Source organism: Periplaneta americana, chromosome 16 (assembly GCF_040183065.1).
Source record: "Periplaneta americana isolate PAMFEO1 chromosome 16, P.americana_PAMFEO1_priV1, whole genome shotgun sequence".
Lineage (NCBI taxonomy): Eukaryota > Metazoa > Arthropoda > Insecta > Blattodea > Blattidae > Periplaneta > Periplaneta americana.
Window position 1 is genome coordinate 16,718,882 of NC_091132.1, and position 26,308 is coordinate 16,745,189.

At 34.9% G+C, this 26,308-nt stretch overlaps 1 long non-coding RNA gene across 1 annotated transcript in view; it reads left to right on the forward strand.

Annotated features, from left to right (window-relative positions):
• The first annotated feature begins 1,553 nt into the window (after positions 1-1,553).
• The window catches only part of LOC138716332 (uncharacterized), a 153,133-nt gene continuing 128,378 nt past the window's right edge, over positions 1,554-26,308 (forward strand). Inside the window, exon 1 of the long non-coding RNA XR_011336645.1 lies at positions 1,554-1,643. This is a non-coding gene — a long non-coding RNA (uncharacterized lncRNA). The remainder of the gene's footprint in view (positions 1,644-26,308) is intronic.

Here is a 26,308-nt window from a genome sequence, read left to right on the forward strand (position 1 = left end):
AAACTGGCACTGCTGTAAATTTTGAGTGAAATAATTGCGGAACTTAAAATGATACTTATGGATAGTAATTTAGTGGCTTAATCGAGCCCGGGGTTCGATGTGCCATTAGCAATGACTGGCCGAATTTATTGAAATGATTATAAATAATGACGCTCATAATTTGTATTATTGAAATGTAATTAACATCATGGAGGTTAATGTTTGGACCCTTTTTGAACGCGCACCCCTGTGATTAATCATCGAGAGGGTTGCAACAAATGTGATAATTTAAGAATGCACATATAAATTCACTCATTAACAGATATCCTGCATGAAACGAATTTGTTGAAAATGGTGTTCCCGAAACAGAAATTATATTAATTTATATTGCAATAAGCTATGCCCCGGAAAAAAATTGTTTCTATATGCACACTAGCTTCGTCAGTGCAATCCTGTCGCTTTGCAGAATGTTGATTCGTATACATAACACACATTATCAAGAGTTTTTCTATTTAAGCTTTATTTGAGGCGTTTACTGTGTTCGATTCCCTGCGAGATTTGTGAATTTTTTCGGAGTGTCATAGAGTCAGAAATATTCAAGTTTGGGAAAATGGTTGGAAAACTTTTCACATTTTATTAAAGCTTATGATTAAAATTGATTAAAAATCTTCTCCTCCACAATTTAAGTTAATAATAATTTATTTATTTAATATGGCAGAGCTAAGCCAGTAGGCCTTCTCTTCCGCCCAGCCAGACTCTAATTCTAATTGAGTACAATTGCTTACATAGTTATTACATTAATATCTAGACCATAAGACAACATGAAAGTAAATAATGAAAGTTTGATAAGTAATGTTAGTGTGACAACAATAAACATTGGTAAGAAATAGTTATAATAATAATAATAATAATAATAATGAGATAATTTAGATATTTATCTGATATATATATAACCATTAAGCATTGAGAAATCTGAAACAGCTATTATTGTTAACAAGAATTGTTAGAAAAATATTTCGTTAGCCTATTCTTAAATTGATTTGATGTCTGACAGCCCCTAACATTACTCGGTAGGGAATTCCAAAGCCGAGGAACAGCCACAGTGAAAGAAGATGAATATGAGGATGTTCGGTGGGAGGGAATGGATAATATTGAGGAGTGTTGTGATCGTGTGTCTAGGTTATGATGGGTGGATAAATTTTGAAAACTAGACGCAAGATAGACAGGAGTGGAGAAATGCAATATGTGAAAGAGAAGGGAAAGATAGTGGATTTTCCTACGATCATCTAGACGGAGCCAGGACAACATTTCGAGGGATGGTGTTACGTGATCAGCTCGGCGAATATTGCAGACGAAACGGACGCACATATTATGAACACATCTTTCATACAATATAACATACAGGAGATAAAATAATCTGAAAAATTTTTTGAGGGTAACAGATGGTATCAAACCGAACAAATGTTCAAGTAGTCAAATCATGACGCGCAACTTCCCCTTTCCTTTAGCCTACATATTTTAAGGACTGACTGCTGAAGAATTTACAGCGTGGTTCAAATAATCTCTTGTTTGCAGGTTTGTCTACAATTGAAGCTAATGGATTGGACTGCATTTCGTGTGTTGGTGAACCTAACTGAAGGAGATTCTGGAAGGATGCTGTCTCGGTAAGCGAAGGAATATTACATAAAATTACCTTTCTTTATTTATCTGGTTGAATTGAGTCATTGTTTGAAAGCAGTTGCAAAAATGTTGGAAGATATACATATGATGTTCAAATATATGTTTTAAAAATATCCAGTAGGCAGAGTCGAACTCTCTTAAGGTGTTTTAATCATTAAACTTTCTTAATCTTGTCTACATAACATACAATAATCGGTACATTTATTAAATTATTATCACGTGCTCCAATCCCTAAATTAATGATATCACTTTGCGTTCAATTATTGTAGATATTAAATTTAATCATACTCAGTATTGTAGGTACTTACACGTATAAAACAGATAACGTCAGGCTGTAATACAGAAAATAGCAATTATTTCCTTCAAAATGGTATCGTGTTAATGTAAATATTTACGAAGATATTGAGGTGCATATACAGCAGTTGAGTGAAGTAAAACATACCATGTTCGTCTAAATCACGATGAAATTATTGAAGTTGAAGATAAAAAAAAGGGTCGATAAACGTGTTTACAACGATATTATGTGTTGATATAGCTATATATTCGTTCTTAAGACAAGTAGGGAGTTTGCTCTTCGACAGAAATCTGTAGACTATAACTTATGATGTATATTCAGTTTTACTAGAAGTTATTCAAGTTAGATATCATCTTTCCCGGACATGGCCTATTGAGCGCAGAAATTATATTCCCGAAACTAACAACCACATTGAATAGCCGTAAGGTTACCATAGTTACCAGAATATATTTCTTTTTTATCCTCTTATCACTCAAAATGTGAAGAACTTATATGTAATGTTGAAAAGAAAACAATTGAACGATAGTAAAACAAAAAATCCTGAAATTATATATATATATATATATATATATATATATATATATATATATAAACAATTTCATCATACAGGATGATCTACAAGTAATGTCATTAATTTCAAGGGGTTATCCTTGGAGATATTTCAAACAGAAAAGTATAAATCAATTTTTCGTTTTTGCTTCCTTTCGGAGATAAAAATTGTTTTATATTAAACATTTCATAGCGTGTTTTGGGAAAGCTTTTGATTTAATTCCCAATATGCTCAGTCAATTTAAGAGAGCAGTGTATTATGATAATAAATTATTAAAAGAATTTTAGTTTTGTTCTTTAATGTACAGAAATTTGACCCGAACAAATGTAACATTTTAGAGCTCCTTTTTACATTTTTTCAGATCAAATTTCTGAAAATTTGAAGGACAAAACTAAAATCTTGTCTATCATTTATTATCATAATACACTGTTTTCTTAAATTGACTAAGTATATTGGGAATTAATTGAGTAGCTTTCCAAAAATATAGTATGAAATGTTTAATATAAAATCATTTTTTCTCGAAAAGGAATCAAAAACGACCAAAATTTTATTTAACTTTTTTGTTTGAATTATCTTAAAGAATAATCTCCTGAAGTTTACTGACATGACATTACAATGATATATGGACTAATATTTTCACTGTCAGTATAGACAACATTACATATAAATTGTGTAAAATAAACGTAAAAGTGACATAAACGGTGCACTGAAAGACACTACAATACCAAAAGGCACAGAAAGTGTGTTTAACGTAATCCAAAAGAACCACTACCATCAAAATAAAAAAAAAATTATGAAGATATTAACTCGACGTTTAGCATGGATTTGTGTAGCCTACCATGATGTTCAGTGCCAACATCCGAATTAATAAATTAAATAATCTACATTTTAGGGTATTTCTGGAAAAGTACATAGAAAATTAAGGGTATCAATGAATGAATTTTGAAGAAATTCTCTCAAAAATCACAATTTTGCTTTTTGACATTATAAAATACTAAATATGCCCCTCTATATTAAAAAATAGCATCAATAGTACGGTAGCGCCATTTTTAAAGTCCATACGCCAATTTGAAAAGTCCCGTGGTGCTTTAAATTCCAACTGCGATGCGTTTACGAGTAGTTTTGCTCTGTTTTCTCATACTTTAAATTTTCAGCATTTTAATTCCTATAAAATGCTCCTTGCGACGAAGATTTTGTGATAGTTCAAACTTGGCATTTAAGTTAACAGATATGTAGTGAATGAAAATGGGTCTGGATTTTATGATGAATACAATTTCAATATCTCTTATTTAGCTTTTTAAATTTTTTTTATTTTTATGAAAAAAAAAATTATACAATATTACAAAAATTCTAGATTTTTATCTAATCAATCTACATGGAAACCCAGGAGAATTTAAATAAATATATATGTCATGAGTATATTCACAAATTATGATAACGGAAAAAAGAAAATTGTTACGTTAGGGACTTTTTTGGTTACTCGCCCCCCCCCCCCAAATGTAAACTTGCCCATAACTTGTGAATCATGAGAGCTACAAGGACAAATTTTTGTGTGTTCTTTAGTTATATTAGTACACACCTACGGTACAAATTGAAAAAAATCTAGCTTTTATAGTTTAGATTTTCGTAATTTCACTCATAGGTACCCTTAATGAGTTTTCAGTGATGAGCGACTGTACAAATAACGTCATGACGCTATTGAAAGAATTTCTTGCAATATAAAATCATTTCAAGTGACATCCGCATATGTTCAAGTTCCGCTAACTTACGAATGCACGTTATTATTCACTGCAAAGATCACGACGAAAGTGGACATAACGGCTCGAGCATATGTTTACTAGTATAACTTCAGAATGTCAGGAGTTGACTGTACTCCACGAACACGCAGCGACGCTACGACGTGATGTATTTGTTTATTTCCTAATCCGTTGCATTACCTGTGTTCGGCGTACTATACAGAGTGTTAAAAAATTATGTTTACAACGTTTCAGGGATGATAGAGGAGGTAAAAACAAACATATGTTTTAAGTGACAAAACTTTAGCAGATGCGCCGTTTTGCCGCTAGATGGCCTGAAGTTTAGATGACTTGACTTCCGTCACAACACACACTGGCTAGTTCTGTTTGTGCACGACCATCTTGTAGGGCCTTATCTGTTGCCTAACAGTCTCCGTGGTGGTAATTATTTTGTTTTTCGACGCGACGTCCTACCAGAACTTTTAGAAAATATCCCATTGAACATTAGAGAACGAATATGGTTTCAGCATGACGGTGTCCATCCACACTTTGATCGTCGTGTCAGGAACCACCTAAATGCCACATTCCCCGATCGTTGGATTGGCAGGGGTGGACCGGTACCGTGGCCACCTCGATCACCGGACCTAACCCCACTAGATTTCTTTTTGTGGGGAGACGTGAAACGTTTTGTGTATGAGACACCGAACGATACGGCTGAAGACTTAGTTGCTCGCGTTGTTGAAGCTGCATTCGAGACAATGATGGCCTATTTTAGCGTTGCAGACATCCATAGTACGAAGGTACCAGTTGTGCAATGCCTTCAATGGACGGCAGTTTGAACACCACATCTAAAAGGGCAATTGGTATCGTTCCTTATGGATTACACTAACACTTACGTACACAACAAACGGTGCATCTGCCAAAGTTTTGTCACTTACAAAAGATATTTGTTTTACCTCCTCTATTATCCCTGAAAAGTTGTAACAGTAATATGCGTTACAAGAGCGGTATGTTGAAGTTTTCATGTTCGAGGGAAAGTTTGAAAAAGCGAAACGTAGTTGAGCTTTTTTAATTTTCGAGAATTGAAAGAAAACATACCGCTCGTGTATCGTACATTATTTTGTGCGAAGATCGTTTATTACATACCTGAAAGAGGAATTTCTAATTAGTTGCAATGAAATCTCCATCTTAGTTTCTGTTCAATGACGGCAAATTTGCAAAACAAAAATATCTATCTTCAACATTGTTGCTTTAAACTGTTTTCTGTGTTTACTATACTCCACCAGGCCGTGATATACGTCTGTTCCCCCCCCCCCCAGTCTATAAATGCGAACTTAAAACAAACGGCTTCCTTAATGTTACATGCATCACGAATGCAGTAACTTTAGTGGAGTTGTAGAGTTTACTTAATTTTTGCAAATATTTAAAAACAATAATTAACAGTGCAATTTAGGTGAAATTGCAGTGGTAAGTTTCCAATTTATAATTATTACTATATTGAACGTCTCTAAAAATAATATGTTAAAAGCCTAAAGCAGTAAAATCAATATGACACTTAAGCGGTAAGAAGAAGGAAATTGTTATGTGTGTTAGGCTGGGAATACTGAATGTGGAATTTTAGACTTTCCGCAGGTTGGTTTTGTGCGGAAACCAAGCAAATACGCACGATCTCGCACAAACGTTATTTTTTAACATCCTGTATACCAATGTGTTTTTAACATCAGTCTTTAGGTAGCTGGAATACAGGGCCTAGTTTTGATCTTCTACTATTTCGCATAATTATTGTTTATTTGTGATATCATATGCCTTTTCGTAATCTACGAACAGTAATTGTAATGTCAGTTATATTCTTGTCTCTTCTGAATGATCTATTTGGATCTTCACACTTAATTTTAACCATCTTGTGTTATGTGTGCGAGTAACTTTTTATTCCGAACGTTTTGCTTCCTGTAACCAAGGAGATAAAACAGAATGTGATCGTGGTACCCTGCATTCCCCTATTACGCAGGGCATGAGATAATTTGGAAAAGGCCGGTACGAGCAAGTACCTGAATAGGGGGCACAAGTATCTACATCGCCTATCACAAGCCACGTGATGTACGAATCAAATACACTGCACTCACAAAAAGGGAGTAATTGGAATTACACGCAAGGCTGGGGAGCAAAAGAACGGATACAGACACGAACGGATGGTGGAAAAAGCAGAAAAGGGGAAGGGGAGGCAGCAGCGCTAATCACAGGCAATTAGTTGTGAGACCTGACACACTTGCGCGGTCAATAACACGTCTAATGATCTTGCTCTTCCTTTAGTCTGTCCTCCTATTGTTTTTACACAAACAGTTTATCTGGGGGCGTTGGGAGTTTCTCTCGCAGAAGCGAGCTAAAGAGAGCCAGGATTTTTATGCACTTACATATTATTCCATTCCCTCGCCTCTACAGGTCCCAGATGCGTAAATATTTCTAAATTATTGCATTAACTTCGGTACACAGAGTGATACGATTGCTAGTCTTAATTAAGCACTTTTCTCAGAGAGTCATTTATTTATTTATGGCCTCGTGATCTTAAGTTTCCCAGAATAAATAAGTAAATAAATAAATAAATAAATAAATAAATAAATAAATAAATAAATAAATAAATAAGTAAATAAATAAATAATTAAATAAGTAAATAAATAAGTGAATAAGTTAATAAGTAAATAAGTAAGTAAATAAATAAATAAGTAAATAAATAAATAAGAAAATAAATAAGTAAAAAAGTAAGTAAATAAATAATTAAATAAATAAGTAAACAAGAAAGTAAATAAATAAATAAGTAAATAAATAAATAAATAAGTGAATAAGTAAATAAATAAGTAAATAAGTAAGTAAATAAATAAGTAAATAAGTAAGTAAATAAATAAGTAAATAAATAAGTAAATAAGTAAGTAAATAAATAAGTAAATAAATAAATAAGTGAATAAGTAAATAAGTAAGTAAATAAATAAGTGAATAAATAAACAAACAAATAAATAAGTAAATAAGTAAATAAATAAATAAGAAAATAAATAAGTAAAAAAGTAAGTAAATAAATAATTAAATAAATAAGTAAACAAGAAAGTAAATAAATAAATAAGTAAATAAATAAATAAATAAGTGAATAAGTAAATAAATAAGTAAATAAGTAAGTAAATAAATAAGTAAATAAGTAAGTAAATAAATAAGTAAATAAATAAGTAAATAAGTAAGTAAATAAGTAAGTAAATAAATAAGTGAATAAATAAACAAACAAATAAATAAGTAAATAAGTAAGTAAATAAATAAGTAAATAAGAAAGTAAATAAATAATTAAATAAATAAGTAAATAAATAAGTAAATAAGTAAGTAAATAAATAAATAAGTACATAAATAAATAAATATGTAAATAAATAAGTAAATAAATAAATAAATAAATAAACGTTCTGTGTCTTTTGGCAACCCTAACTGGAGGGAGTTTCCCTTGTGGAATTTATATATTTATATAATAATTCATAATTAATATAATATTAATTTTAATAACGCGTCTTGGTTACAAATGTATAATAGTTTTCTTCTGCAAATGTATGTACTGTAAGTTACATGTTCCACAGTATATTATCACTAGGGCCGTGACATCGGTATGTTTGTATTAGTCTGAGGTGAACATACGACGCCGGACAGAATGTAGTCGACGTGTTTCCAGTACAGGCAGCGGAAGCGAATTTGACACACGCCTAAGCAAGCACGTTCCATGTTTTGTATACGATTATTGCATATTGTAAAATCAAGACAATACAATCATTGTATATAAGGGTTAATATCGGAAAAGTCTAAAATTCTGGTGAGGTAGAGAATATTTGTTGGAAATCATATTTAAATTGTTTTTATTTTTTTTATTTAATAGATTATTTTACGACGCTTTATCAACATCTTAGGTTATTTAGCGTCTGAATGAGATGAAGGTGATAATGCCGGTTAAATGAGTCCGGGGTCCAGCACCGAAAGTTACCCAACATTTGCTCATATTGGGTTGAGGGAAAACCTCGGAAGAAAACCTCAACCAGGTAACTTGTCCCGACCGGGAATCGAACCCGGGCTACCTGGTTTCGCGGCTAGACGTGCTAACCGTTACTCCACAGGCGTGGATAAATATAACGATGTGACGGCCCTAATTATCACACAATTACGCATTTTAAAGAGGACAGCAAATTGAATGGGTTATTTATGAATGGGCCTAAGTCATTATTTTGTGAAAATGAGTTTGTAATGTAAGTTAATAACTGCTCTTTGGATGTAGATACATCGATTTAGATATGAAGAGGACTAAGTTTCACACTCTAATGCTTTGTAGAATTTATGATTCAATTTTTATTTCAGCCTTAAATTCAAAATTTCGGCCTATAAGCAGTTTTTCTTAAATTGCCAACAATTTAGTATTCAAGACTCAAGCCCTTTCATAAATAACCCAAAATATGAATTATAGCCAACGTTAGGTAATTTCTATTTTTTTTATACATTTCTGCCTTACACTACGTAGTTGAATTTCCGGAAATCTTTTTCCTACTATTCGCGATTATAGTTTGTTTTCAACGAGTTTTTACCCGCAAACGGCGCCACTGAGGCACAGCTTAGGGAAGATGGAGAACTTGCGTATAAACACGATCATGTTTGTGAAGAATTGTTGATCGCAGGCTTTTAGTGCCTTGCTCATTCGTTTATGTTCATAAAAGTCAAGGTAATCAAATTTTATGAAGAGTGAGGGTACGTGATGTGTGTGTTTTTGTACGACAACGAAGTTTAGTGCGTAATATGACAGCTCGACGGGGAGAAGTAGAGATATCTGTCTCGCCAATTTTGCAGTATTATGGAGTAATTATCAAGTACTCAGATCAGCTGATGTCTGCGGATGGCGCTACGCCTGTACGGGGAAATGGAGCCCGAGCTGTGCAAGAATCCGTACGAATTCGGGCTTAATGCGTTCGTCGTTAGTAATTGTGTGAAACAAAAAGAGTGGAATGGAGTTTTAAGTGTACTAATATACGGAAATCTCAAACTATGGGCCGTAATCCGCTTGAATGTCACGTTCATAATATTCAGATGCATACGAATCCACATATAAATCTATCATCACCACCATCATCATCCAATTATGGAATTAGGCATTTTACCTTTGTAAGTAGTAAACTGAGATAGTGGAGCGTTGTCGTCACAGTCGTCATCACTACTCTCTGCTTCCTGTTCCTGTTCTGTATCGGTATTATGTTCACTTTCCGAAATATGATCGTCTTCATCTTCCGATTCACCTTGAATAATTTCTTGTTCGTCGTCTTCATTCAGCCAGCCTACTATTTGACGACTTTGTCTAGACTCTAAGTCCATTTTGAAATGTAAAATACAAATGGAACACAAGTGATGGAGGAAAATAATTAAATACCGATATATTGATATCGCAATATATTGCAAACCTAACCCGATGGTCTGACCTTAATTCCATGGTCTAGAGGTAAATCTTTAATTTGGGACTCCACTTGCGTTGACACTCTAGCTCCATCTCACTTGCCGAATACCTCCAGACGCGCAGCGTCTGCTGCTGAATTAGCCGTCAAGAAGAAAGTCAATAAATATGCACATCTTTTAGACAATTATATCTTTGTCCCATTTGCTGTGGAGACCTTCGGTCCTTGGAGTCATGACGCTAAAGTTTTGGTATCTCAAATCGGCCAAATTTTGATCTCCATTACTGGTGATCGCCGTTGCACTACTTATTTGCGTCAACGCGGAAATGCAATGAGCGTTTTCGGTACTCTTCCAGAGTCCAGCCCTTTGGACGAACTTTTTCTCCTGTAAAATTTTTTATCTCTATGTAAATGTTTATATTTAGTTTTTATATATGTGTAATTGTAACGGTGAAAATATTACTAATCAAATAATTTTTTATTTATTTTTTTTTCATAAGTGTATATTATTTTTGGGAGTGTTTTTTGTAAGTAATTTTATGAGGTTGTTATTGATATGCTGATAAATTAAACTTGTGATATCCTTTCCTATTTCGATAAACGATATATATCGCAGAAAATATGTCGATATATCGCTATTCCTTAAGCAAATTGCATTTTCAGGCGTACATTTACTGTATTACAATAACTTTACTTAATTTTTAATATTCCTTTTTACCATTGAAATTAACATCATAACAGTCAAAAGCATAAATGTAAAATTGTAACAATAAACAATACATTTTCAGTACCATATGATGTAGGTCCGAACCTAAATCAAAATTATGGTGGAGGCAAGGGAGTATACATGATATAGTGGGAAAGAGTTAAGTGAACTCTACATGGTTGAGTATTTGATATTTGAACACGATTAAATTATTCTAAAGTTATAAAGGATTCAATCCAGTCCACAGATATAATTCTACCTAACGACGTAATCATTTTTAAATGTAAGTAAACAGAACTAAGTTTTTAAATGTAAGTAAACGGTACTTAGAATGTTACAAGTTTTGACAAACTTCACAGTTAATTTGACACAATCCTTCTATAGTAAGTTCCCATTGCAAGTTATTGTTACACTCAAACATTCCAAACAACAATGGTGATGATTATAGAGATAGAATTTGTATGCACTAAAAGATATAATAAGAAAACAGAATGTCAGCACTAGGTTATGCATAGAAATCATAGATGTAAACAAATGTCACATCGGTATTAAATTCTTGTTTCTAGTTCCATTTCAGAATATAGAAATACAAGTTTTGATACCCGTTTTGAGGTCAGACGGTTCCCTTTCAGGGTGGGAGTTGCTCTCCTGCCTTGGAGAACATTAATAACAATGTTAAAACAGTAGTAGTTAAACCTCCCGTCTGTCTCACTTTCGCGCACGCTGCATTTTGAATTTGGTGCTGCATATTAAACAGTTTGAATTTGAATTCCAGTCCAGCCAATTAGAACAAGGATTTGAATGAGGGTGCACAATTATGTAACTGCTCATCTTCAGTAGCTCCATCTCTCGGGAATTAACGGAGTCGTCTAGTGTGGATTTTGTTGTTGTTGATAATGATAATAATTCCACAAAAAAAAATCGATAAATCTATGAGAAAACCGATTTATTATACGATATATTGAATCAAAATTTCGATATCGATATATCGAAACGAAAATATCGGTATTTCGTAAAAAACGATATATCGTTCCCATCTCTAGGAACAGTATCAAAATTATTCGCTACTGCTGCTTTTTAAGCACACGCGCGGAGTATTTCTTACCTGGTCTTTGTATAAACATGTGTAAACTTATGCAGCCACAAGAAAAATAACTCAATCATACGTACAGCAATTCACAAAGATCTGAAATAAACATACTGAAAAACGCGGGATGAATTTAAAATTGATAGACAGTGTTGCTAACAAATATAATAACGCCCGAGTATTTTTTTTTTACCCCAGTGCGTATAGTTAGGGTTAAATATACGAAAATTTGCGTTTAATGGTATATATGATAAAAGAGTATATATAGGCAAAGCAACGAAAATCGTATGCGGGTTCCAAAACAGAGATGTATGTGAAAATAAGGAAACAGGGTAAGAAAATAAACACAATTTGTATGGAATATATCAGTCCCATAATCTCCACATTCTTTTTGTCCAATCAAGCGTATTAGCTGTTTGTAACGACCCCAACGATTAGAAAGCCATTGTATGTCACTTTCAGATGAAGAAGGTTAATCTTTGAAATTTTGATCACCAGCATCCATTCTACAGTATATCTCTTCTTAATAAACAGCTTTTCTATATTAAATTATGCAAAAATATAGGTGTAACATTCTCCTGAACAATACAGTTTATAGTGAGGGTCACATAAGAACAGTTCCCAAACAGCAAATATTGCCGTCTTGTCAGTGTTGCCAACTATTATCAGATATCACACGATCCTTCGTACTAAATGACTTATTTACTTACTGTACTTTGTTGGAAGGTTATTCTAAATAATTCAATAATTTGTAACATCTTTTCCTAGGCAAAGTATACCAGAAAGGGATCAACATGTCAAGTATTTTGTTTGGCATTACGAAATTCATTGGTTTGACTAAGCAATTGACTCACGAAACCTAACCTAAAAATGTATTATGTTTGAACACGTGAAATTATTAGTACTAACTCCGAAAACTTACCTGACTATAGTCTTGAATTATAACCACAACGAAACACATAAAATAACTATTATGTAGGCCTATTAATATTAATACTGATATTAATTAATTATTAGTATGTTCAAATTTCACTAGCTTCCAGTAACAGGCTCAGAAATCTAGTACAATTTCAATTTCATGGAACTCCAGTACCGACAAATATTGTCGATATTTGTCTCGGCTGCCAACATACTAGTTACAAAATCACTACCATTTGTAGATTTGTCTGTATCGACATTCGAAACGAAGTTGGCAAAAGAAAATTCAACCTGCAAACTATAAAATCACCACTATCCACTAGCATATGTAGTAATGGGAGAAAAATGGTTAGGTTTCACCCTTAGGGTATGAAGTAAGCTGACCCGGACTATATAGCCTAACAGAAGTCAAATGCCTTCATTTTGGAATTATAATAATTGTTCATGAGGCAGTAGAGCAAGTGGGCAGCTTCAAATACTTGGAGTGTACTATAAGCAGTAACATGAGCTGCTGCCAGGAAGTCAAAAGGAGGATAGCAATGGCTAAAAAATCTTTTAATCGAAAAAGGAGCATCTTCTGTTCACCTCTGGAAAATTGAACTAAGGAAGAGACTAGTGAAGTGCTTTGTGTGGAGTGTGGCATTGTATAGGACAGAAACCTGGACATTACGACGAAATGAAGAGAAGCGAATAGAAGCATTTGAGATCTCTTCTCCTAACGTAAAGATTACATACCAAGAATAAAGACGTTTCAAAATGCAAGCGATTTCATAAATCCCGTGTCACTTATTTGCATTTCTCCAGGTTTAATAGGAAAATCACCTCAGTACTGTTTCCAAACTCACGCTTTAAGGGCAAGAACGATTCGGGGATGAAGGTTAGAAGATTGCTGATCTAAAATCTACCACAAGGAGAATCAATAATTTAGCTCGAGGCTTTTGATGCAGCTGAATTTGATGACGGCATTGGAGGAGAAAAAACTGTCTGAGAATTCCAATAAGAAGACAGCCAAGCAAGTACGAGTATTGGAATTCAAATTGAAAGTGTGTGCACTCGATTGTGTAGGTGCGCTTATCGATACCTCATTAAGAGCGAACCCAGCCCGCCTGGTGAGATGATGTACGGCGGCACATCTCAATATCAGGCGCGGTTTAAAAATGATGCAAAGAGAACCAGCGTGTGAAATAACGTTCGTTTCTAAGCGTGGAAGAGTTCGGGATTCCATAATAATAATAATAATAATAATAATAATAATAATACTTACTGGCTTTTAAGGAACCCGGAGGTTCATTGCCGCCCTCACATAAGCCCGCCATTGGTCCCTATCCTGAGCAAGATTAATCCAGTCTCTACCATCCTACTGTATTCCACCTTCCTCAAATCCATTTTAATATTATCTTCCCATCTACGTCTCGGCCTCCCCAAAGGTCTTTTTCCCTCCGGCCTCCCAACTAACACTCTATATGCATTTCTGGATTCGCCCATACCTGCTACATGCCCTGCCCATCTCAAACGCCTGGATTTAATGTTCCTAATTATGTCATGTGAAGAATACAATGCGTGCAGTTCTGTGTTGTGTAACTTTCTCCATTCTCCTGTAACTTCATCCCTCTTAGCCCCAAATATTTTCCTAAGCACCTTATTCTCAAACATCCTTAACCTATGTTCCCCTCTCAAAGTGAGAGTCCAAGTTTTAGAACTATAAAGAACAACCGGTAATATAACTGTTTTATAAATTGTAACTTTCAGATTTTTTTATAGCAGACTGGATGATAAAAGCTTCTGAACCGAATAATAACAGGCATTTCCCATATTTATTCTGTGTTTAATTTTCTCCCGAGTATCATTTATATTTGTTACAGTTGCTCCCAGATATTTGTATTTTTCCACCTCTTCAAAGGATAAATTTCTAATTTTTATATTTCCATTTCGTACAATATTCTGGTCACGAGACATAATCATATACTTTGTCTTTTCGGGATTTACTTCCAAACCTATTTCTTTACTTGCTTCAAGTAAAATTCCCGTATTTTCTTAATTGTTTGTGGAATAATAATAATAATAAAAATAATAATAATAATAATAATAATAATAATAATAATAATAGTTTAGTATGATGAAATAAAGAACAAATTAATATTGAAAGAACTAATGTATGATTTTTGTTGCAAATGTTTATATACAAGGTGGGTCAAAAGTCACTTTCCCCAATATTCATGCTTAGGTTTCATACTTGTACACATATACAGATGTCATAACTTGAATAAACGAATAGCTGGTATAATAAGTGGTGGGTTGACAACCATATTCGTGCGTCAACTGTTTTTCCGACGTCATGTCTTGAAAACAGCCCTCGTTTTGCCGAAATGCAGTTAATATGGCAACTGGATGGAGCACCACCTCATTTTGGTGTATAGAGGACTTCACTTTAAGAAAAAAGCATTGGTTTTATGGGCCTTGCCTAATACATTGTACAAGCTATTTCGTAGGTAGGCGTTTCTATGGCAACTGGTCATTTGACAGAATAGCCCCATATGCTCAATGCATTTTTCTTAATGTGAAATCCTCTATAGGATTGAGGGACTTCTTGACCCAGCAATTTCATGAATGGATTGGCCGTCGTGGCACAACAGAATGGCGACCCAGATCATGCGACCTGACGCCATGTGATTTTTCGCTGTGGGGTATCCTGAAAAATGATGTTTTTGCTCAGAAACCGCAGGATCTTTGTACATCAGTTGCGACAGGTGACTGAACAGTCGTTCGTGAAAATCGATGAAAATTTTGAGTTACAGTAAATTCTCTGTGATTCGTTGCTATGTCGTCCGTCCGCTTCGTCGTCCGGCATTCACGCCTTACTGAAAGACGGTACGAAAATTAATTAACTATCCCTCTGTCGTCTGAATAATTGATATGAGTAAATATGATAAGAAAATATTTGTGAACATTTGAATAATACAGTAATTAAATCACCGATTACAATAGTTACAATCACTATATTTTTAAATTTATTCCAATTAACATCAAGGGAAGCTTATTTGCCCCTGATGCATTGTAGCAAGCTAATACAGTCACACGTTCTTTTTGGATTTTGAAACCAGAAGTTTTGTATAATGTAGATTCGAAAGTTCTTTTCGGTAAACATTTGATATTTAAACCGGTTTCGTCACAATTGTATATCTCCTGGAGAGATAATTCTAGTTTACTCACCAAATCTCGGAATGTAGTTTTATATTCTTCAGCTGCAACGGTATCAGCTGACATCCTCTCTCCACAAATTGCAAGCGGACGAACACCATACTTTTCCCTCCACATTGACAACCACCCATCATTAGCAGAGAAATTATCGGCTCCATGTTTCTTAAGCATATCAAACGCTTTCTCTTTCAGAATCGGGCCAGATATTGGAGTACCTTTCCTTCTTTGTTCTTGAAACCATAGAAACAGTTCCTTATCGTATTTGAAAACACTAGGCTGCTCCAATGTAGGGCCTTGTCATTAGAGCTCGTGGATGCACAATATTCTTCCAGTGCAGCCCGAATACGCTTCCAGTCATAAATTGTACTTCTTGGGATACCAGAAATAGTTTCCCCTTCATCCAGCCGCTTCAAAATATCCAATTTGTCTTTTAAAAAATAACTAAACTTCGAGCGTTTATCAGTAAATGTCTTAGAAAGCATACTGAACTTCTTCCACACACAACCTGTGATTTACTGAAAGCACGACGGGGTTGCAAATAGGGGGAGGAAAAAAGTACATGGCGGGGAGGAAGAAGGCAGGTACTGCACTGTGAGTAGCCAATAATAATTACCTACCTTACTGTCGGGATGAGAGAAAAGTTACTGTATTTTCTGTCATCTGTTAAACATTTTGAACAAAATCTTTAATGGAATGTGTAATAAAATGTAAATTGAATGTAATTAAATGTACGGAAGTATTTGGGGAAAGCGACTTTTGACCCACCTTATATTATTCATAGAATCAACCCAAAAAAAATTGAGATATTTGAACCAAAACTATAGAAGATGTAAAATTCAGTCTCAGTGTCCCTTAAAGGCACCTGTGCTAGGTTTGAAAGTAATACAGATGAACGGTGGGTTGCTTAGCTACACAGAAACAAAGTAATAACGGTAAAACAGTTTGTCAAGACAAACACATTAAGCATAAAGAGCTGCTGATGGTAAAGAAAGAAAAATAAAACGTTAAACTTAATGAAGAATGAAATATGATTACGTAGATATGAGGACGAATTCATAGGCTAAAGGGAAAAGAGAACTGAGTCTTATTGTTGCAAGTCTGATCACATAACGTCCCCGAGCTCGGCGGTTAAAGCAAACAGAATAATTTATCGATTTTGTAGGTTCCTGTTGCGTGCAACTTCTTTTCCCCTCTAAGAAAACAAGCTGAAATATGAAGTAAAAACTACGAAACGCCTTACGACACGTGTTTTACGGAATTGTAAGAGCCTCGCATAACTTGTTGAAGCTTTCCGATATGCATTTTAGATGTCAACAACATGTTGAGGGCAGAAATCACTCTTTTAAAGCATTTGCGAGGCTGTATTTTGCGTTGAAAATTTAATAAATCCAAAAATATGACGTAATAAGTGCTTTATTTAACAAAACTCTCAAAATAACAAGGCCGTTGAAAGATGAGCAAAGATGACGTAACAGTAATGAAGCATGGTTGAATGGAACTTGCAAGAGGAACCGTAGCAGGCCTACTTTGGATAATCGATACAGAAGCCGTCTTCTCGACCACAAATTCATTAAAAATTGCCGAAGATTGATTTCTAGTTTTCTTCCTTGAGTACTTCTTAACGACTGGGCAAAGACTGAACTTTTATGTAATGCCACGAGATAAATATTTTTATAAGTAGTCGTGGGAAACAATTCAGAAAATGTTTTCTTCGATCTTCATGTACCTAAAGTATCAGATTTTGTGACGGACCAAAATAATAGACAAAAAATCTGCAATTGCTTCAGTTTCCTGCAATTGTTTAATTATTACGTTAGCAACACAATTTTGATTTAGGCGGACTATTTCGTTTATATGACGTCATTCCATTTTCGGCCAATGAAGTGTAATGAAATTTTGAATTCCAACCAGTCAGTCATACATCGCGATAATTTCTGCAGCTCGATTTATCAACAGTAATCTCACTAGACGTTTTGATTTATCTAGAGAAAATCAAAACTCGAGTGGGATTTAATTGACTATTACACGATTAGAAGAAAGTATATAAAGATTAGAAGTAACGAAGTACTCCAATACAATAAAATATTAATTGACTTACGAAAATACAACTGTCTTCAAATGTATTATTGTACCATCTCAACATTACAAATATTACGCTAGATGCATGCTAGATGGCAGTAGTGTCTTTATACAGACACTGTAATGATTACTATTCAATAAATCTTAATATTAAACAATCTCTGATACGTGACTATCCATAATATCATATAGCAGAAGTTCTTTTTATCCTCTCAGAGCAGAAGCTATAACATAACCTAACTAATATACACAAGTGTTAGAAAAGTTTTAATTAACGACGATGACATAAAAAATAAACATGAATAATTTTAAAAGGAATAATTATTGAATGTACAATTTTCAAATTTGAATGTGGTTGGTGGTTCAATTGATGTTATATTGGACGTGTGCGTAATAGAAGTGGAACTCGTTGATTTAGGCCTACATGGTGTATTCAACTTATTCAGGATTTCCGAATGAATAATTTTAAAAGGAATAATTATTGAATGTACAATTTTCAAATTTGAATGTGGTTGGTGGTTCAATTGATGTTATATTGGACGTGTGCATAATAGAAGTGGAACTCGTTGATTTAGGCCTATATGGTGTATTCAACTTATTCAGGATTTCCGAATGGTGTTCTTCATTTATTTGTAAATCGGATTTCAGAAGATGTATAGGTATGATCAGTGATTTTTATTAATTCTTGTTCTTGAATGCCAATGCGAGTCATATTTGAAACTTCTGTGCATCGACTGGAGTGGCTTGAATTTTATATATATTTTTGACGTCTAGACCAGCGCAGTTTCAAATGTTGGCAAACAAAGAAACAAATGCTAGGGACGCGATAAAATTAAACAAATGCTAGGGACGCGATAAAATTGTGCGATAAGCAGCCATGATTGGTTGAAATACGTCCTTTCGTACCGTTTTATTGGTCAAAAGTAGTATGACGTAGTAAGAGTGTAATAGTCACTAAAAATTTATCGCATGATCGTTCTTTTGTTTAGTCAGTGTCGCCAACTTTTTCCACGTAAATCGATTAGCATGGATTCATTGTACTAAATAAAGTGCGAAATCCTACTTCCACATCTTCATCTAATTCCATGTCCGTTGTATCTAAAGAAAATAACACTTCTAAATAACAATTGTTCATTTAATTAATGTATCAGGTTATTTATAATTATACTATAAAATATTTAAGTTAAATTATGATTTCAGCAGATAATGAAAACGTATTTCTGTTATAATAACAAGAGAAAAGCGCAGTAAAAGTAATTAATATTTTTAAACTTCTGTTTTGCTTTTCTCAATTGACATTACCGAATGACACTCAATTTCTTTATTGTAGTAATCGATATTCATCTATTTCGTCTTCACAATGTCAGAATAAATTAAGTATTCATAAATATACAATTATTAACATTTTGTGAGCGAATTTTAGGGATATATTATTTACATTTTTTATTTTATTCACAAAATCGTACTAATAAATGTCACTCGAGGTCTGAGATTACTAAAGATAACTTACAGATGACATTCAATTTGTGGGGTTTGTACGATATTACTGTTAAGCAACATTCAAAATTTCGATTTATAGGAGGGGAAGTTATTTCATTTTTTCTGGGGGGGGGTGGAATTAAATTATGGTTTATTTAACGACGCTTGCAACTGCCGAGGTTATATCAGCGTCTCCGATGTGCCGGAATTTTGTCCCGCAAGAGTTCTTTTACATTCCAATAAATCTACTGACATGAGCTTGTCGCATTTAAGCACACTTAAATGCCATCGACTTGGGCCAGGATCGAACAAAAAATGTTCAAAGGTACAACAGTCTCCTCTAACTGAACCGAATAATTTATTTACAAAGTGAAATTTTGTCGATTCCTTAGTCTCCCGTATTTTCTTCAAAAAAAGGTTGGCAACCCTATCCACACAGGTCGCAAAGTATCTGCGGTCCGCTCTATGAGAAGCCGCCTGGTAAGTGACTCTGCTGCTATCTCACCCTTCGTGCGTTAATAAGATAGGGGTGCTGTGCCCCTCAGCGATCGCGGAATAATATGTGCAGTTGTAGTCTCCCACATAGGGCTCGTCCTAGGCTGCGATATGGTACAATGTTAGTACGGATGTTGTCAGGAAAAAAACCTCAAATCGTGAGTGAGTAAGAGCCGGTACCTAGCGGTGCCAGAGAAGAAGTCTGGCGTTTGTAAAAAAGATCCAATTTTTTTAAATCCCCCTTCTTACGTCGCGAGGCATTAGCTATGAAGTGCGTGCATGTGTGGAGCGGATCGATGTCTGCAGTCAATCCACAGGTTGATGGTGTCGAGGGCGACCTGGCCCGGAACCTGTTTGATTTCCTCTGATCCAGCGCGGCTGCAGCTGATGCTTCTACCCCCCCCCTCCACTCGCACATTCCACACAGCTGTTACGTTACGTCCCATGTAAAAGTTTATTGAATACGGGGGACACTTCGAATATATTTGTACATTCAGTTGTGAAACTTTGTAGACCACGGCTACTCTATTATGCTCAGTATTCATTCATAAGCTTCTGCCCAAGGGCAGGTCCTTCACTGCAAACCCAGCATTCTACAGTCTCCTCACTTTTCCTACTTTCTCTTAATCCCCGCAAACGATCCACGTACAGAGACACTATTATAACGTGAGGCGAGAAAACAGCGGGTGACCCGGAGTGAGACAAGTGGCCAACAGGCTTGGAGCTCACATATTTAGTTTCTTTCAGCCCCGAACCCCTTGCAAGGACGCCTTTTGCGTACCTTTTAATTTTCTGCTCCAACTTCACCTCTTTGAATTCAATTCAAACGGCGAGTGATTCTTGGCCTATTGCTAGCGTAGTTTCTAGCGAGCGCGTAACCATTTCTCCGGCACTACTACAATACATAATAGCACTAAAATAAATGTTCAATAATTTGGACTTAAGACTGGATCACAATAAACCCGGGGACGAACACGACAACTACTACAGTAACGGAAATATTGTTAAAATAAATGTATTTAAATGTGAGCATTCACAATAGTTAATTGTGAGTGCTCGCATTTAAATACATTTATTTTAACAATATTTTCGTTCTCGTTCTCGCTGTCGTTTCCGTTCCCGGTTTATTGTGAACCAGCCTTTACCAACCTCACAGTCCTTGCCGCCACACACAACTGACATCTTCTGATAAACGAATGGACAACACTCTGAAGTTTCACATTATTGATAGCCTCGATTTCATCTCGTATATAGTCTGTTTCTTTAAATCTTTTAGCAAGCCTTCTAAAATTGTTTCGGCAGAAGGAACAGGTCTGTTTGGGAACTTTATTCCAAGTTTCACATTATTGATAGCCTCTATTTCATCTCGTATATAGCCTGTTTCTTTAAATCTTTTAGCAATCCTTCTAAAATTGTTTCGGCAGAAGGAACAGGTCTGTTTGGGAACTTTATTCGAAGTTTCACATTATTGATAGCCTCGATTTCTTCTCGTATATAGCCTGTTTCTTTAAATCTTTTAGCAAGCCTTTTAAAATTGTTTCGGCAGAAGGAACAGGTCTGTTTGCGAACTTTATTCGAAGTTTCACATTATTGATAGCCTCGATTTCTTCTCGTATATAGCCTGTTTCTTTAAATCTTTTAGCAATCCTTCTAAAATTGTTTCGGCAGAAGGAACAGGTCTGTTTGGGAACTTTATTCCAAGTTTCACATTATTGATAGCCTCGATTTCATCTCGTATATAGCCTGTTTCTTTAAATCTTTTAGCAAGCCTTTTAAAATTGTTTCGGCAGAAGGAACAGGTCTGTTTGGGAACTTTATTCGAAGTTTCACATTATTGATAGCCTCGATTTCTTCTCGTATATAGCCTGTTTCTTTAAATCTTTCAGCAAGCCTTCTAAAATTGTTTCGGCAGAAGGAACAGGTCTGTTTGGGAACTTTATTCGAAGTTTCACATTATTGATAGCCTCGATTTCTTCTCGTATATAGCCTGTTTCTTTAAATCTTTTAGCGATCCTTCTAATTGTTTCGGCAGAAGGAACAGGTCTGTTTGGAAACTTTATTCGAAATTTACTTCTTGTTTTCGCACACGAACTTCTGCCTGTGCGTATTGTACATATACACACATTCACGCAGTGAGAATTGGTGGTAGGCATTACCTAAATACGCAGAAACACAAAATTTTGTATACTAACTTTGTACACTTGATGAATCAAGACTTTTATAACACGACTTGTGACTACAGTGAATGCCATATGGCGACTGAGGATCTACTACGGAGCATCTCTAACAGCCTGCGCATCGTAGATCATAAAAATGTACCTGATCTTAATGTTATCTATAATTTGATGTCACCTGATTTCTTATACTTGGAGGATTTAGTAAAAAAACTGTTTTGAGAACATGGGAGTGGCACCAGTAGGAAGAAGAAGAATGCAGTGCATAATATTTGCTGATGATATGGTGTTGTTAGAAGAGGAGCCAATGCTAAAGGATATGCTACTGGAGCTAAATGGTAGTTGTGAGTAATATGGGATGAAGATTAATGCAGACAAGATGAAGACCATGGTTATTGGAACAAAATTAAGAAGGTAAACGTGCGCATTCGAAACGAGGCAGTAGAATAAGTGGACAGCTTCAAATATTTGGGATGTACTATAAGTAGTAATATGAGTTGCTGCCAGGAAGTCAAAAGGAGAATAGCAATGGCCAAGGAAGCTTTTAATAGAAAAAAGAGCATCTTCTGTGTACCTCTGGAAAAAGAACTAAGGAAGAGACTAGTGAAGTGCTTTGTGTGGGGTGACACATTGTAAGCGGCAGAATCAGGGAAGTTACGACGAAGTGAAGAGAAGAATTTGAAATGTGGCTGTAGAGAAAAATGGAGCATGTGAAATGGACAGACTGAATAAAAAATGAAACTGTGTTGGAAAGACTGGGTGAAGAAAGAATGATGCTGAAACTGATCAGGAAGAGAAAAAGGAATTATTTGGGTCACTTGCTGAGAAGAAAGTGTCTTCTGAAGGATATACTGGAAGGAATGGTGAATGGGAGAAGAGTTCGTGGCAGAAGAAGATACTAGATGATAGACGTCGTTAAAGTATATGGATCAAATGCGGAGACTAAGAGGAAGGCAGAAAATATAATAGAATGAAGAAAGCTGGGTTTGCAGTGACAACCTGCCCTTGGACAAAATTTATGAAGGAATGAACCTTCTTCTGTCCCAAACTTTTCCTTCCTGTGAATCCTTTCAGAAGGCAGTTTTTTCTTAGCAAGTGTCCTAGTAAATTTATTGTCTTCCTGATCAGTTTCAACATTGTCCTTTCTTCACCCACTCTCTATAACACATTTTCATTTCTTATTCCGTCTGTGCATTTCGCACGCTATATTCTTCTCCATATCCATATTTCAAATGCTTATTGGAAATACTGAGTGATAGAATTGTCATTTTTACGAAGATAATGTGTATTGCACGATTTTCATTAATTCTGTCTTTGATCGTAGACCCATCGTCTCTATTTTATAACCAAAACAAAAATGAAATATTCCAACCAACACAACTGTAGTTTCATTCACGAAACTGGGTGACGTATACCTTGTGCCGTTTTATTACCGATACAGAGCAGATTAACTTTTTCATTATGAGAATTTTTGCTTTTTTTTTTTTTCCCCGAGTCCTGACTTCGTTATACTCCGTTAGTACCAGCCAATTGTACTCATTACAATTCTGATTTTGTGGTAAATTTTTTTTTCTTATTGAAGAATACGCTATATCCTTAGAAAAATTTCGTGTACATATTTTATATTTTATACTTCACAGTTATCCAAAGAAAAGGGTTTTGTTTCAAAATTTAAATTTTGGAGATGTTGTTACTTTATACGTACTAAACCTGAATCTTTAAAATATTTTGTACAGGACCAATTGAATAGCACTTGTTGCTCACCTGTATTACAGATTTTGATAGTGTTTTATCACATAAGAATTACGCGAATTTTTCAAAGCATTATGCTTAACCTTTCTACTTGTTATTTATGACACTGAAACACTGCAAAAAAAATTGGTATAAAATATACAGTTAATCGATAGTACTACATATCGACCTAAATCGGAAGGTAAGACTTCTCTTTATAAGTTGGTACGACTGGTGCTGACATCACTTGCTTGAAACAGGAATTACGAGCATGTAAATATCACGGCCAATGGATCGGCCGATGGCAATATTACGTAACATCATTGGGCCGATAGATCGGTCTGGTGGGATTAGGAGGTCTATTGGATTTGGTAATTCCGTCGTAATATTCGTGATCCGAAAAGTACATGAGAGTTCAAGGTTATAGGGGTTATTGCTATTGTCACATGCTTGGTTTTCATGGTACAGCATTCCATTTTAAGAAAAAAGCATTAGTTTTATGGGCCTTGCCTAGTAAATTGTAGAAGCTTTGTGGTACGAAGGCGTTTCTATAGTAACTAGTCATTTAATGGAATAGCCCCATATACTCAATTCTTTTTTCTTAACGTGGATACTCTAGGAGAGTAGATTGTAAACCGTGTGAGCAACTAAAGGTTAGTAGATAGCCAGGAGGTTGCTTCGATTGCTTATAAATTATAATATTTTAAACTTTTGTGTTTTAATACTTACTTACTTACTTACTGGCTTTTAAGGAACCCGTAGGTTCATTGCCGCCCTCACATAAGCCCGCCATTAGTCCCTATCCTGAGCAAGATTAATCCAGTCTCTACCATCATATCCTACCTCCCCCAAATCCATTTTAATATTATCTTCCCATCTACGTCTCGGCCTCCCCAAAGGTCTTTTTCCCTCCGGCCTCCCAACTAACACTCTATATGCATTTCTGGATTCGCCCTTACGTGCTACTTGCCCTGCCCATCTCAAACGTCTGGATTTAATGTTCCTAATTATGTCAGGTGAAGAATACAATGTTTGCAGTTCTGTGTTGTGTAACTTTCTCCATTCTCCTGTAACTTCATCCCTCTTAGCCCCAAATATTTTCCTAAGAACCTTATTCTCAAACACGTTTTTAATACTACTGAGGGTAATTAAATGAAACTTTTTCTACAAAATAAAATGATTTTAGCGTAATTTAATGCATATAGAAAAGCATTATTTATTCCACAAACTTTTAAATATAAGACAATAGAAGATTTGTATTGGGAAGTTCGTAGACGAATGATCATTTACATCAAGTGTCTGATATTAAATTGTCCTTCTGGATCCTGAGACATTTTTGTTATATTTTTAAAGTTCAGTACAATTCTACACTTAAAAAATTAATTGACATAAGGAAAAATGCGGAAAAATTTCTGCCGTTTGATCTATGATCTATGACTAAAATTTTTATAAAAGATTGATGTGTCGCAAGGTAGGTTTATTGGTCCTTCAGGTTGGGAGTTGATATAAGGAGCCAGCTCTTCGCTTATCGGAAAAAAGGAACAGTTGGATAATGAAAATAAATATGAAAATTGCTACGTAAACCGGTAGGATATTATATAGGATGTTTCAAAATTACTTTGACAAAACTGGGGACCATGTTCCTCACACTAAAACAAGAAAAAAAGTTACTGTAAACATATGTCCAAAAATCCTCAGCTTTTTAGTTATTAATGAAAGAACATAATTAAACATCTGTTAGATATTGAAACACTCTGTATATATAGGCCTACAGTAATTCGTAATTTCAGTAAATTCAATTCAGTTGAGTTTAAAAGTAAAATAATTTAAATTCTTCTAATTTATAAGCACTCGAAACAGCTGACTGTCCAGGGTCCTTAAACTCTAGACACTATGCAGGAAAGATTAATCATGTTATAGCTTTAATGGATCAATGGTGTAATGACAGTAAATTAAAACAAATAACTGTTCGGAAACCATCTCACAGTCGCTCTTTTTATCACAAGTATTACTGTATTTTTTTTTTGTAAATATCCTTTTGTTGATACTTTCTTTTTGTAAGTTTCTTTAAACTACTACATAGTCCTTACTTTCTTACCTGTACCCCTCTTCCACTTCGCGCTCTAACGTCGGACTTGTTACTGCTGCTGTTTGAATTTTGCTCCAGGTAATCATTTTCCCGGAAGTTTATGCAGGTCAAGTTATAGCAGTGATGGAGAAGTCGACACACAAGTTTGAAAGCTACATTTCGCTTCACGTGCCCCCTTAACTCCAGCTATAAATTAGACGTGGGATAAAGGCGTTGTCACAGGTGCCGCCCGGTACTAACAAGCGAGATATGGCGAAACTTGAGCGCGGAGGCTGCCAAAACTGATGTCACCTGCAACTTGCGTTATTTTTCTAGCAACATTCGGAGACAACTGCGTTTTTCTACTTTAAAAATTATTTCGTGCAATAGGCAGCCTTCTCTACCTTTGAGAGAAATTACATACAGAGTGTTTCGTAATGTAATAGACACAATTATAAAATTATAAATGAGATCTATTCTGCCAAAAATCGGTGGCATTTTTAGATTATAGTTCATTGCTAGAAATTGTGCTTATTCTGCGACATTGTGTTTGATCCCCGGCGGTTATTAGAGAGACAAATAACATAGTATTTGATACAGCTTCGTTAAATAACCAAGTAAAAGAGAAAAAAGACCTTGCATCTTGTTAACCGTGAGTGCAGCATCATTCTATATAGAGTGGC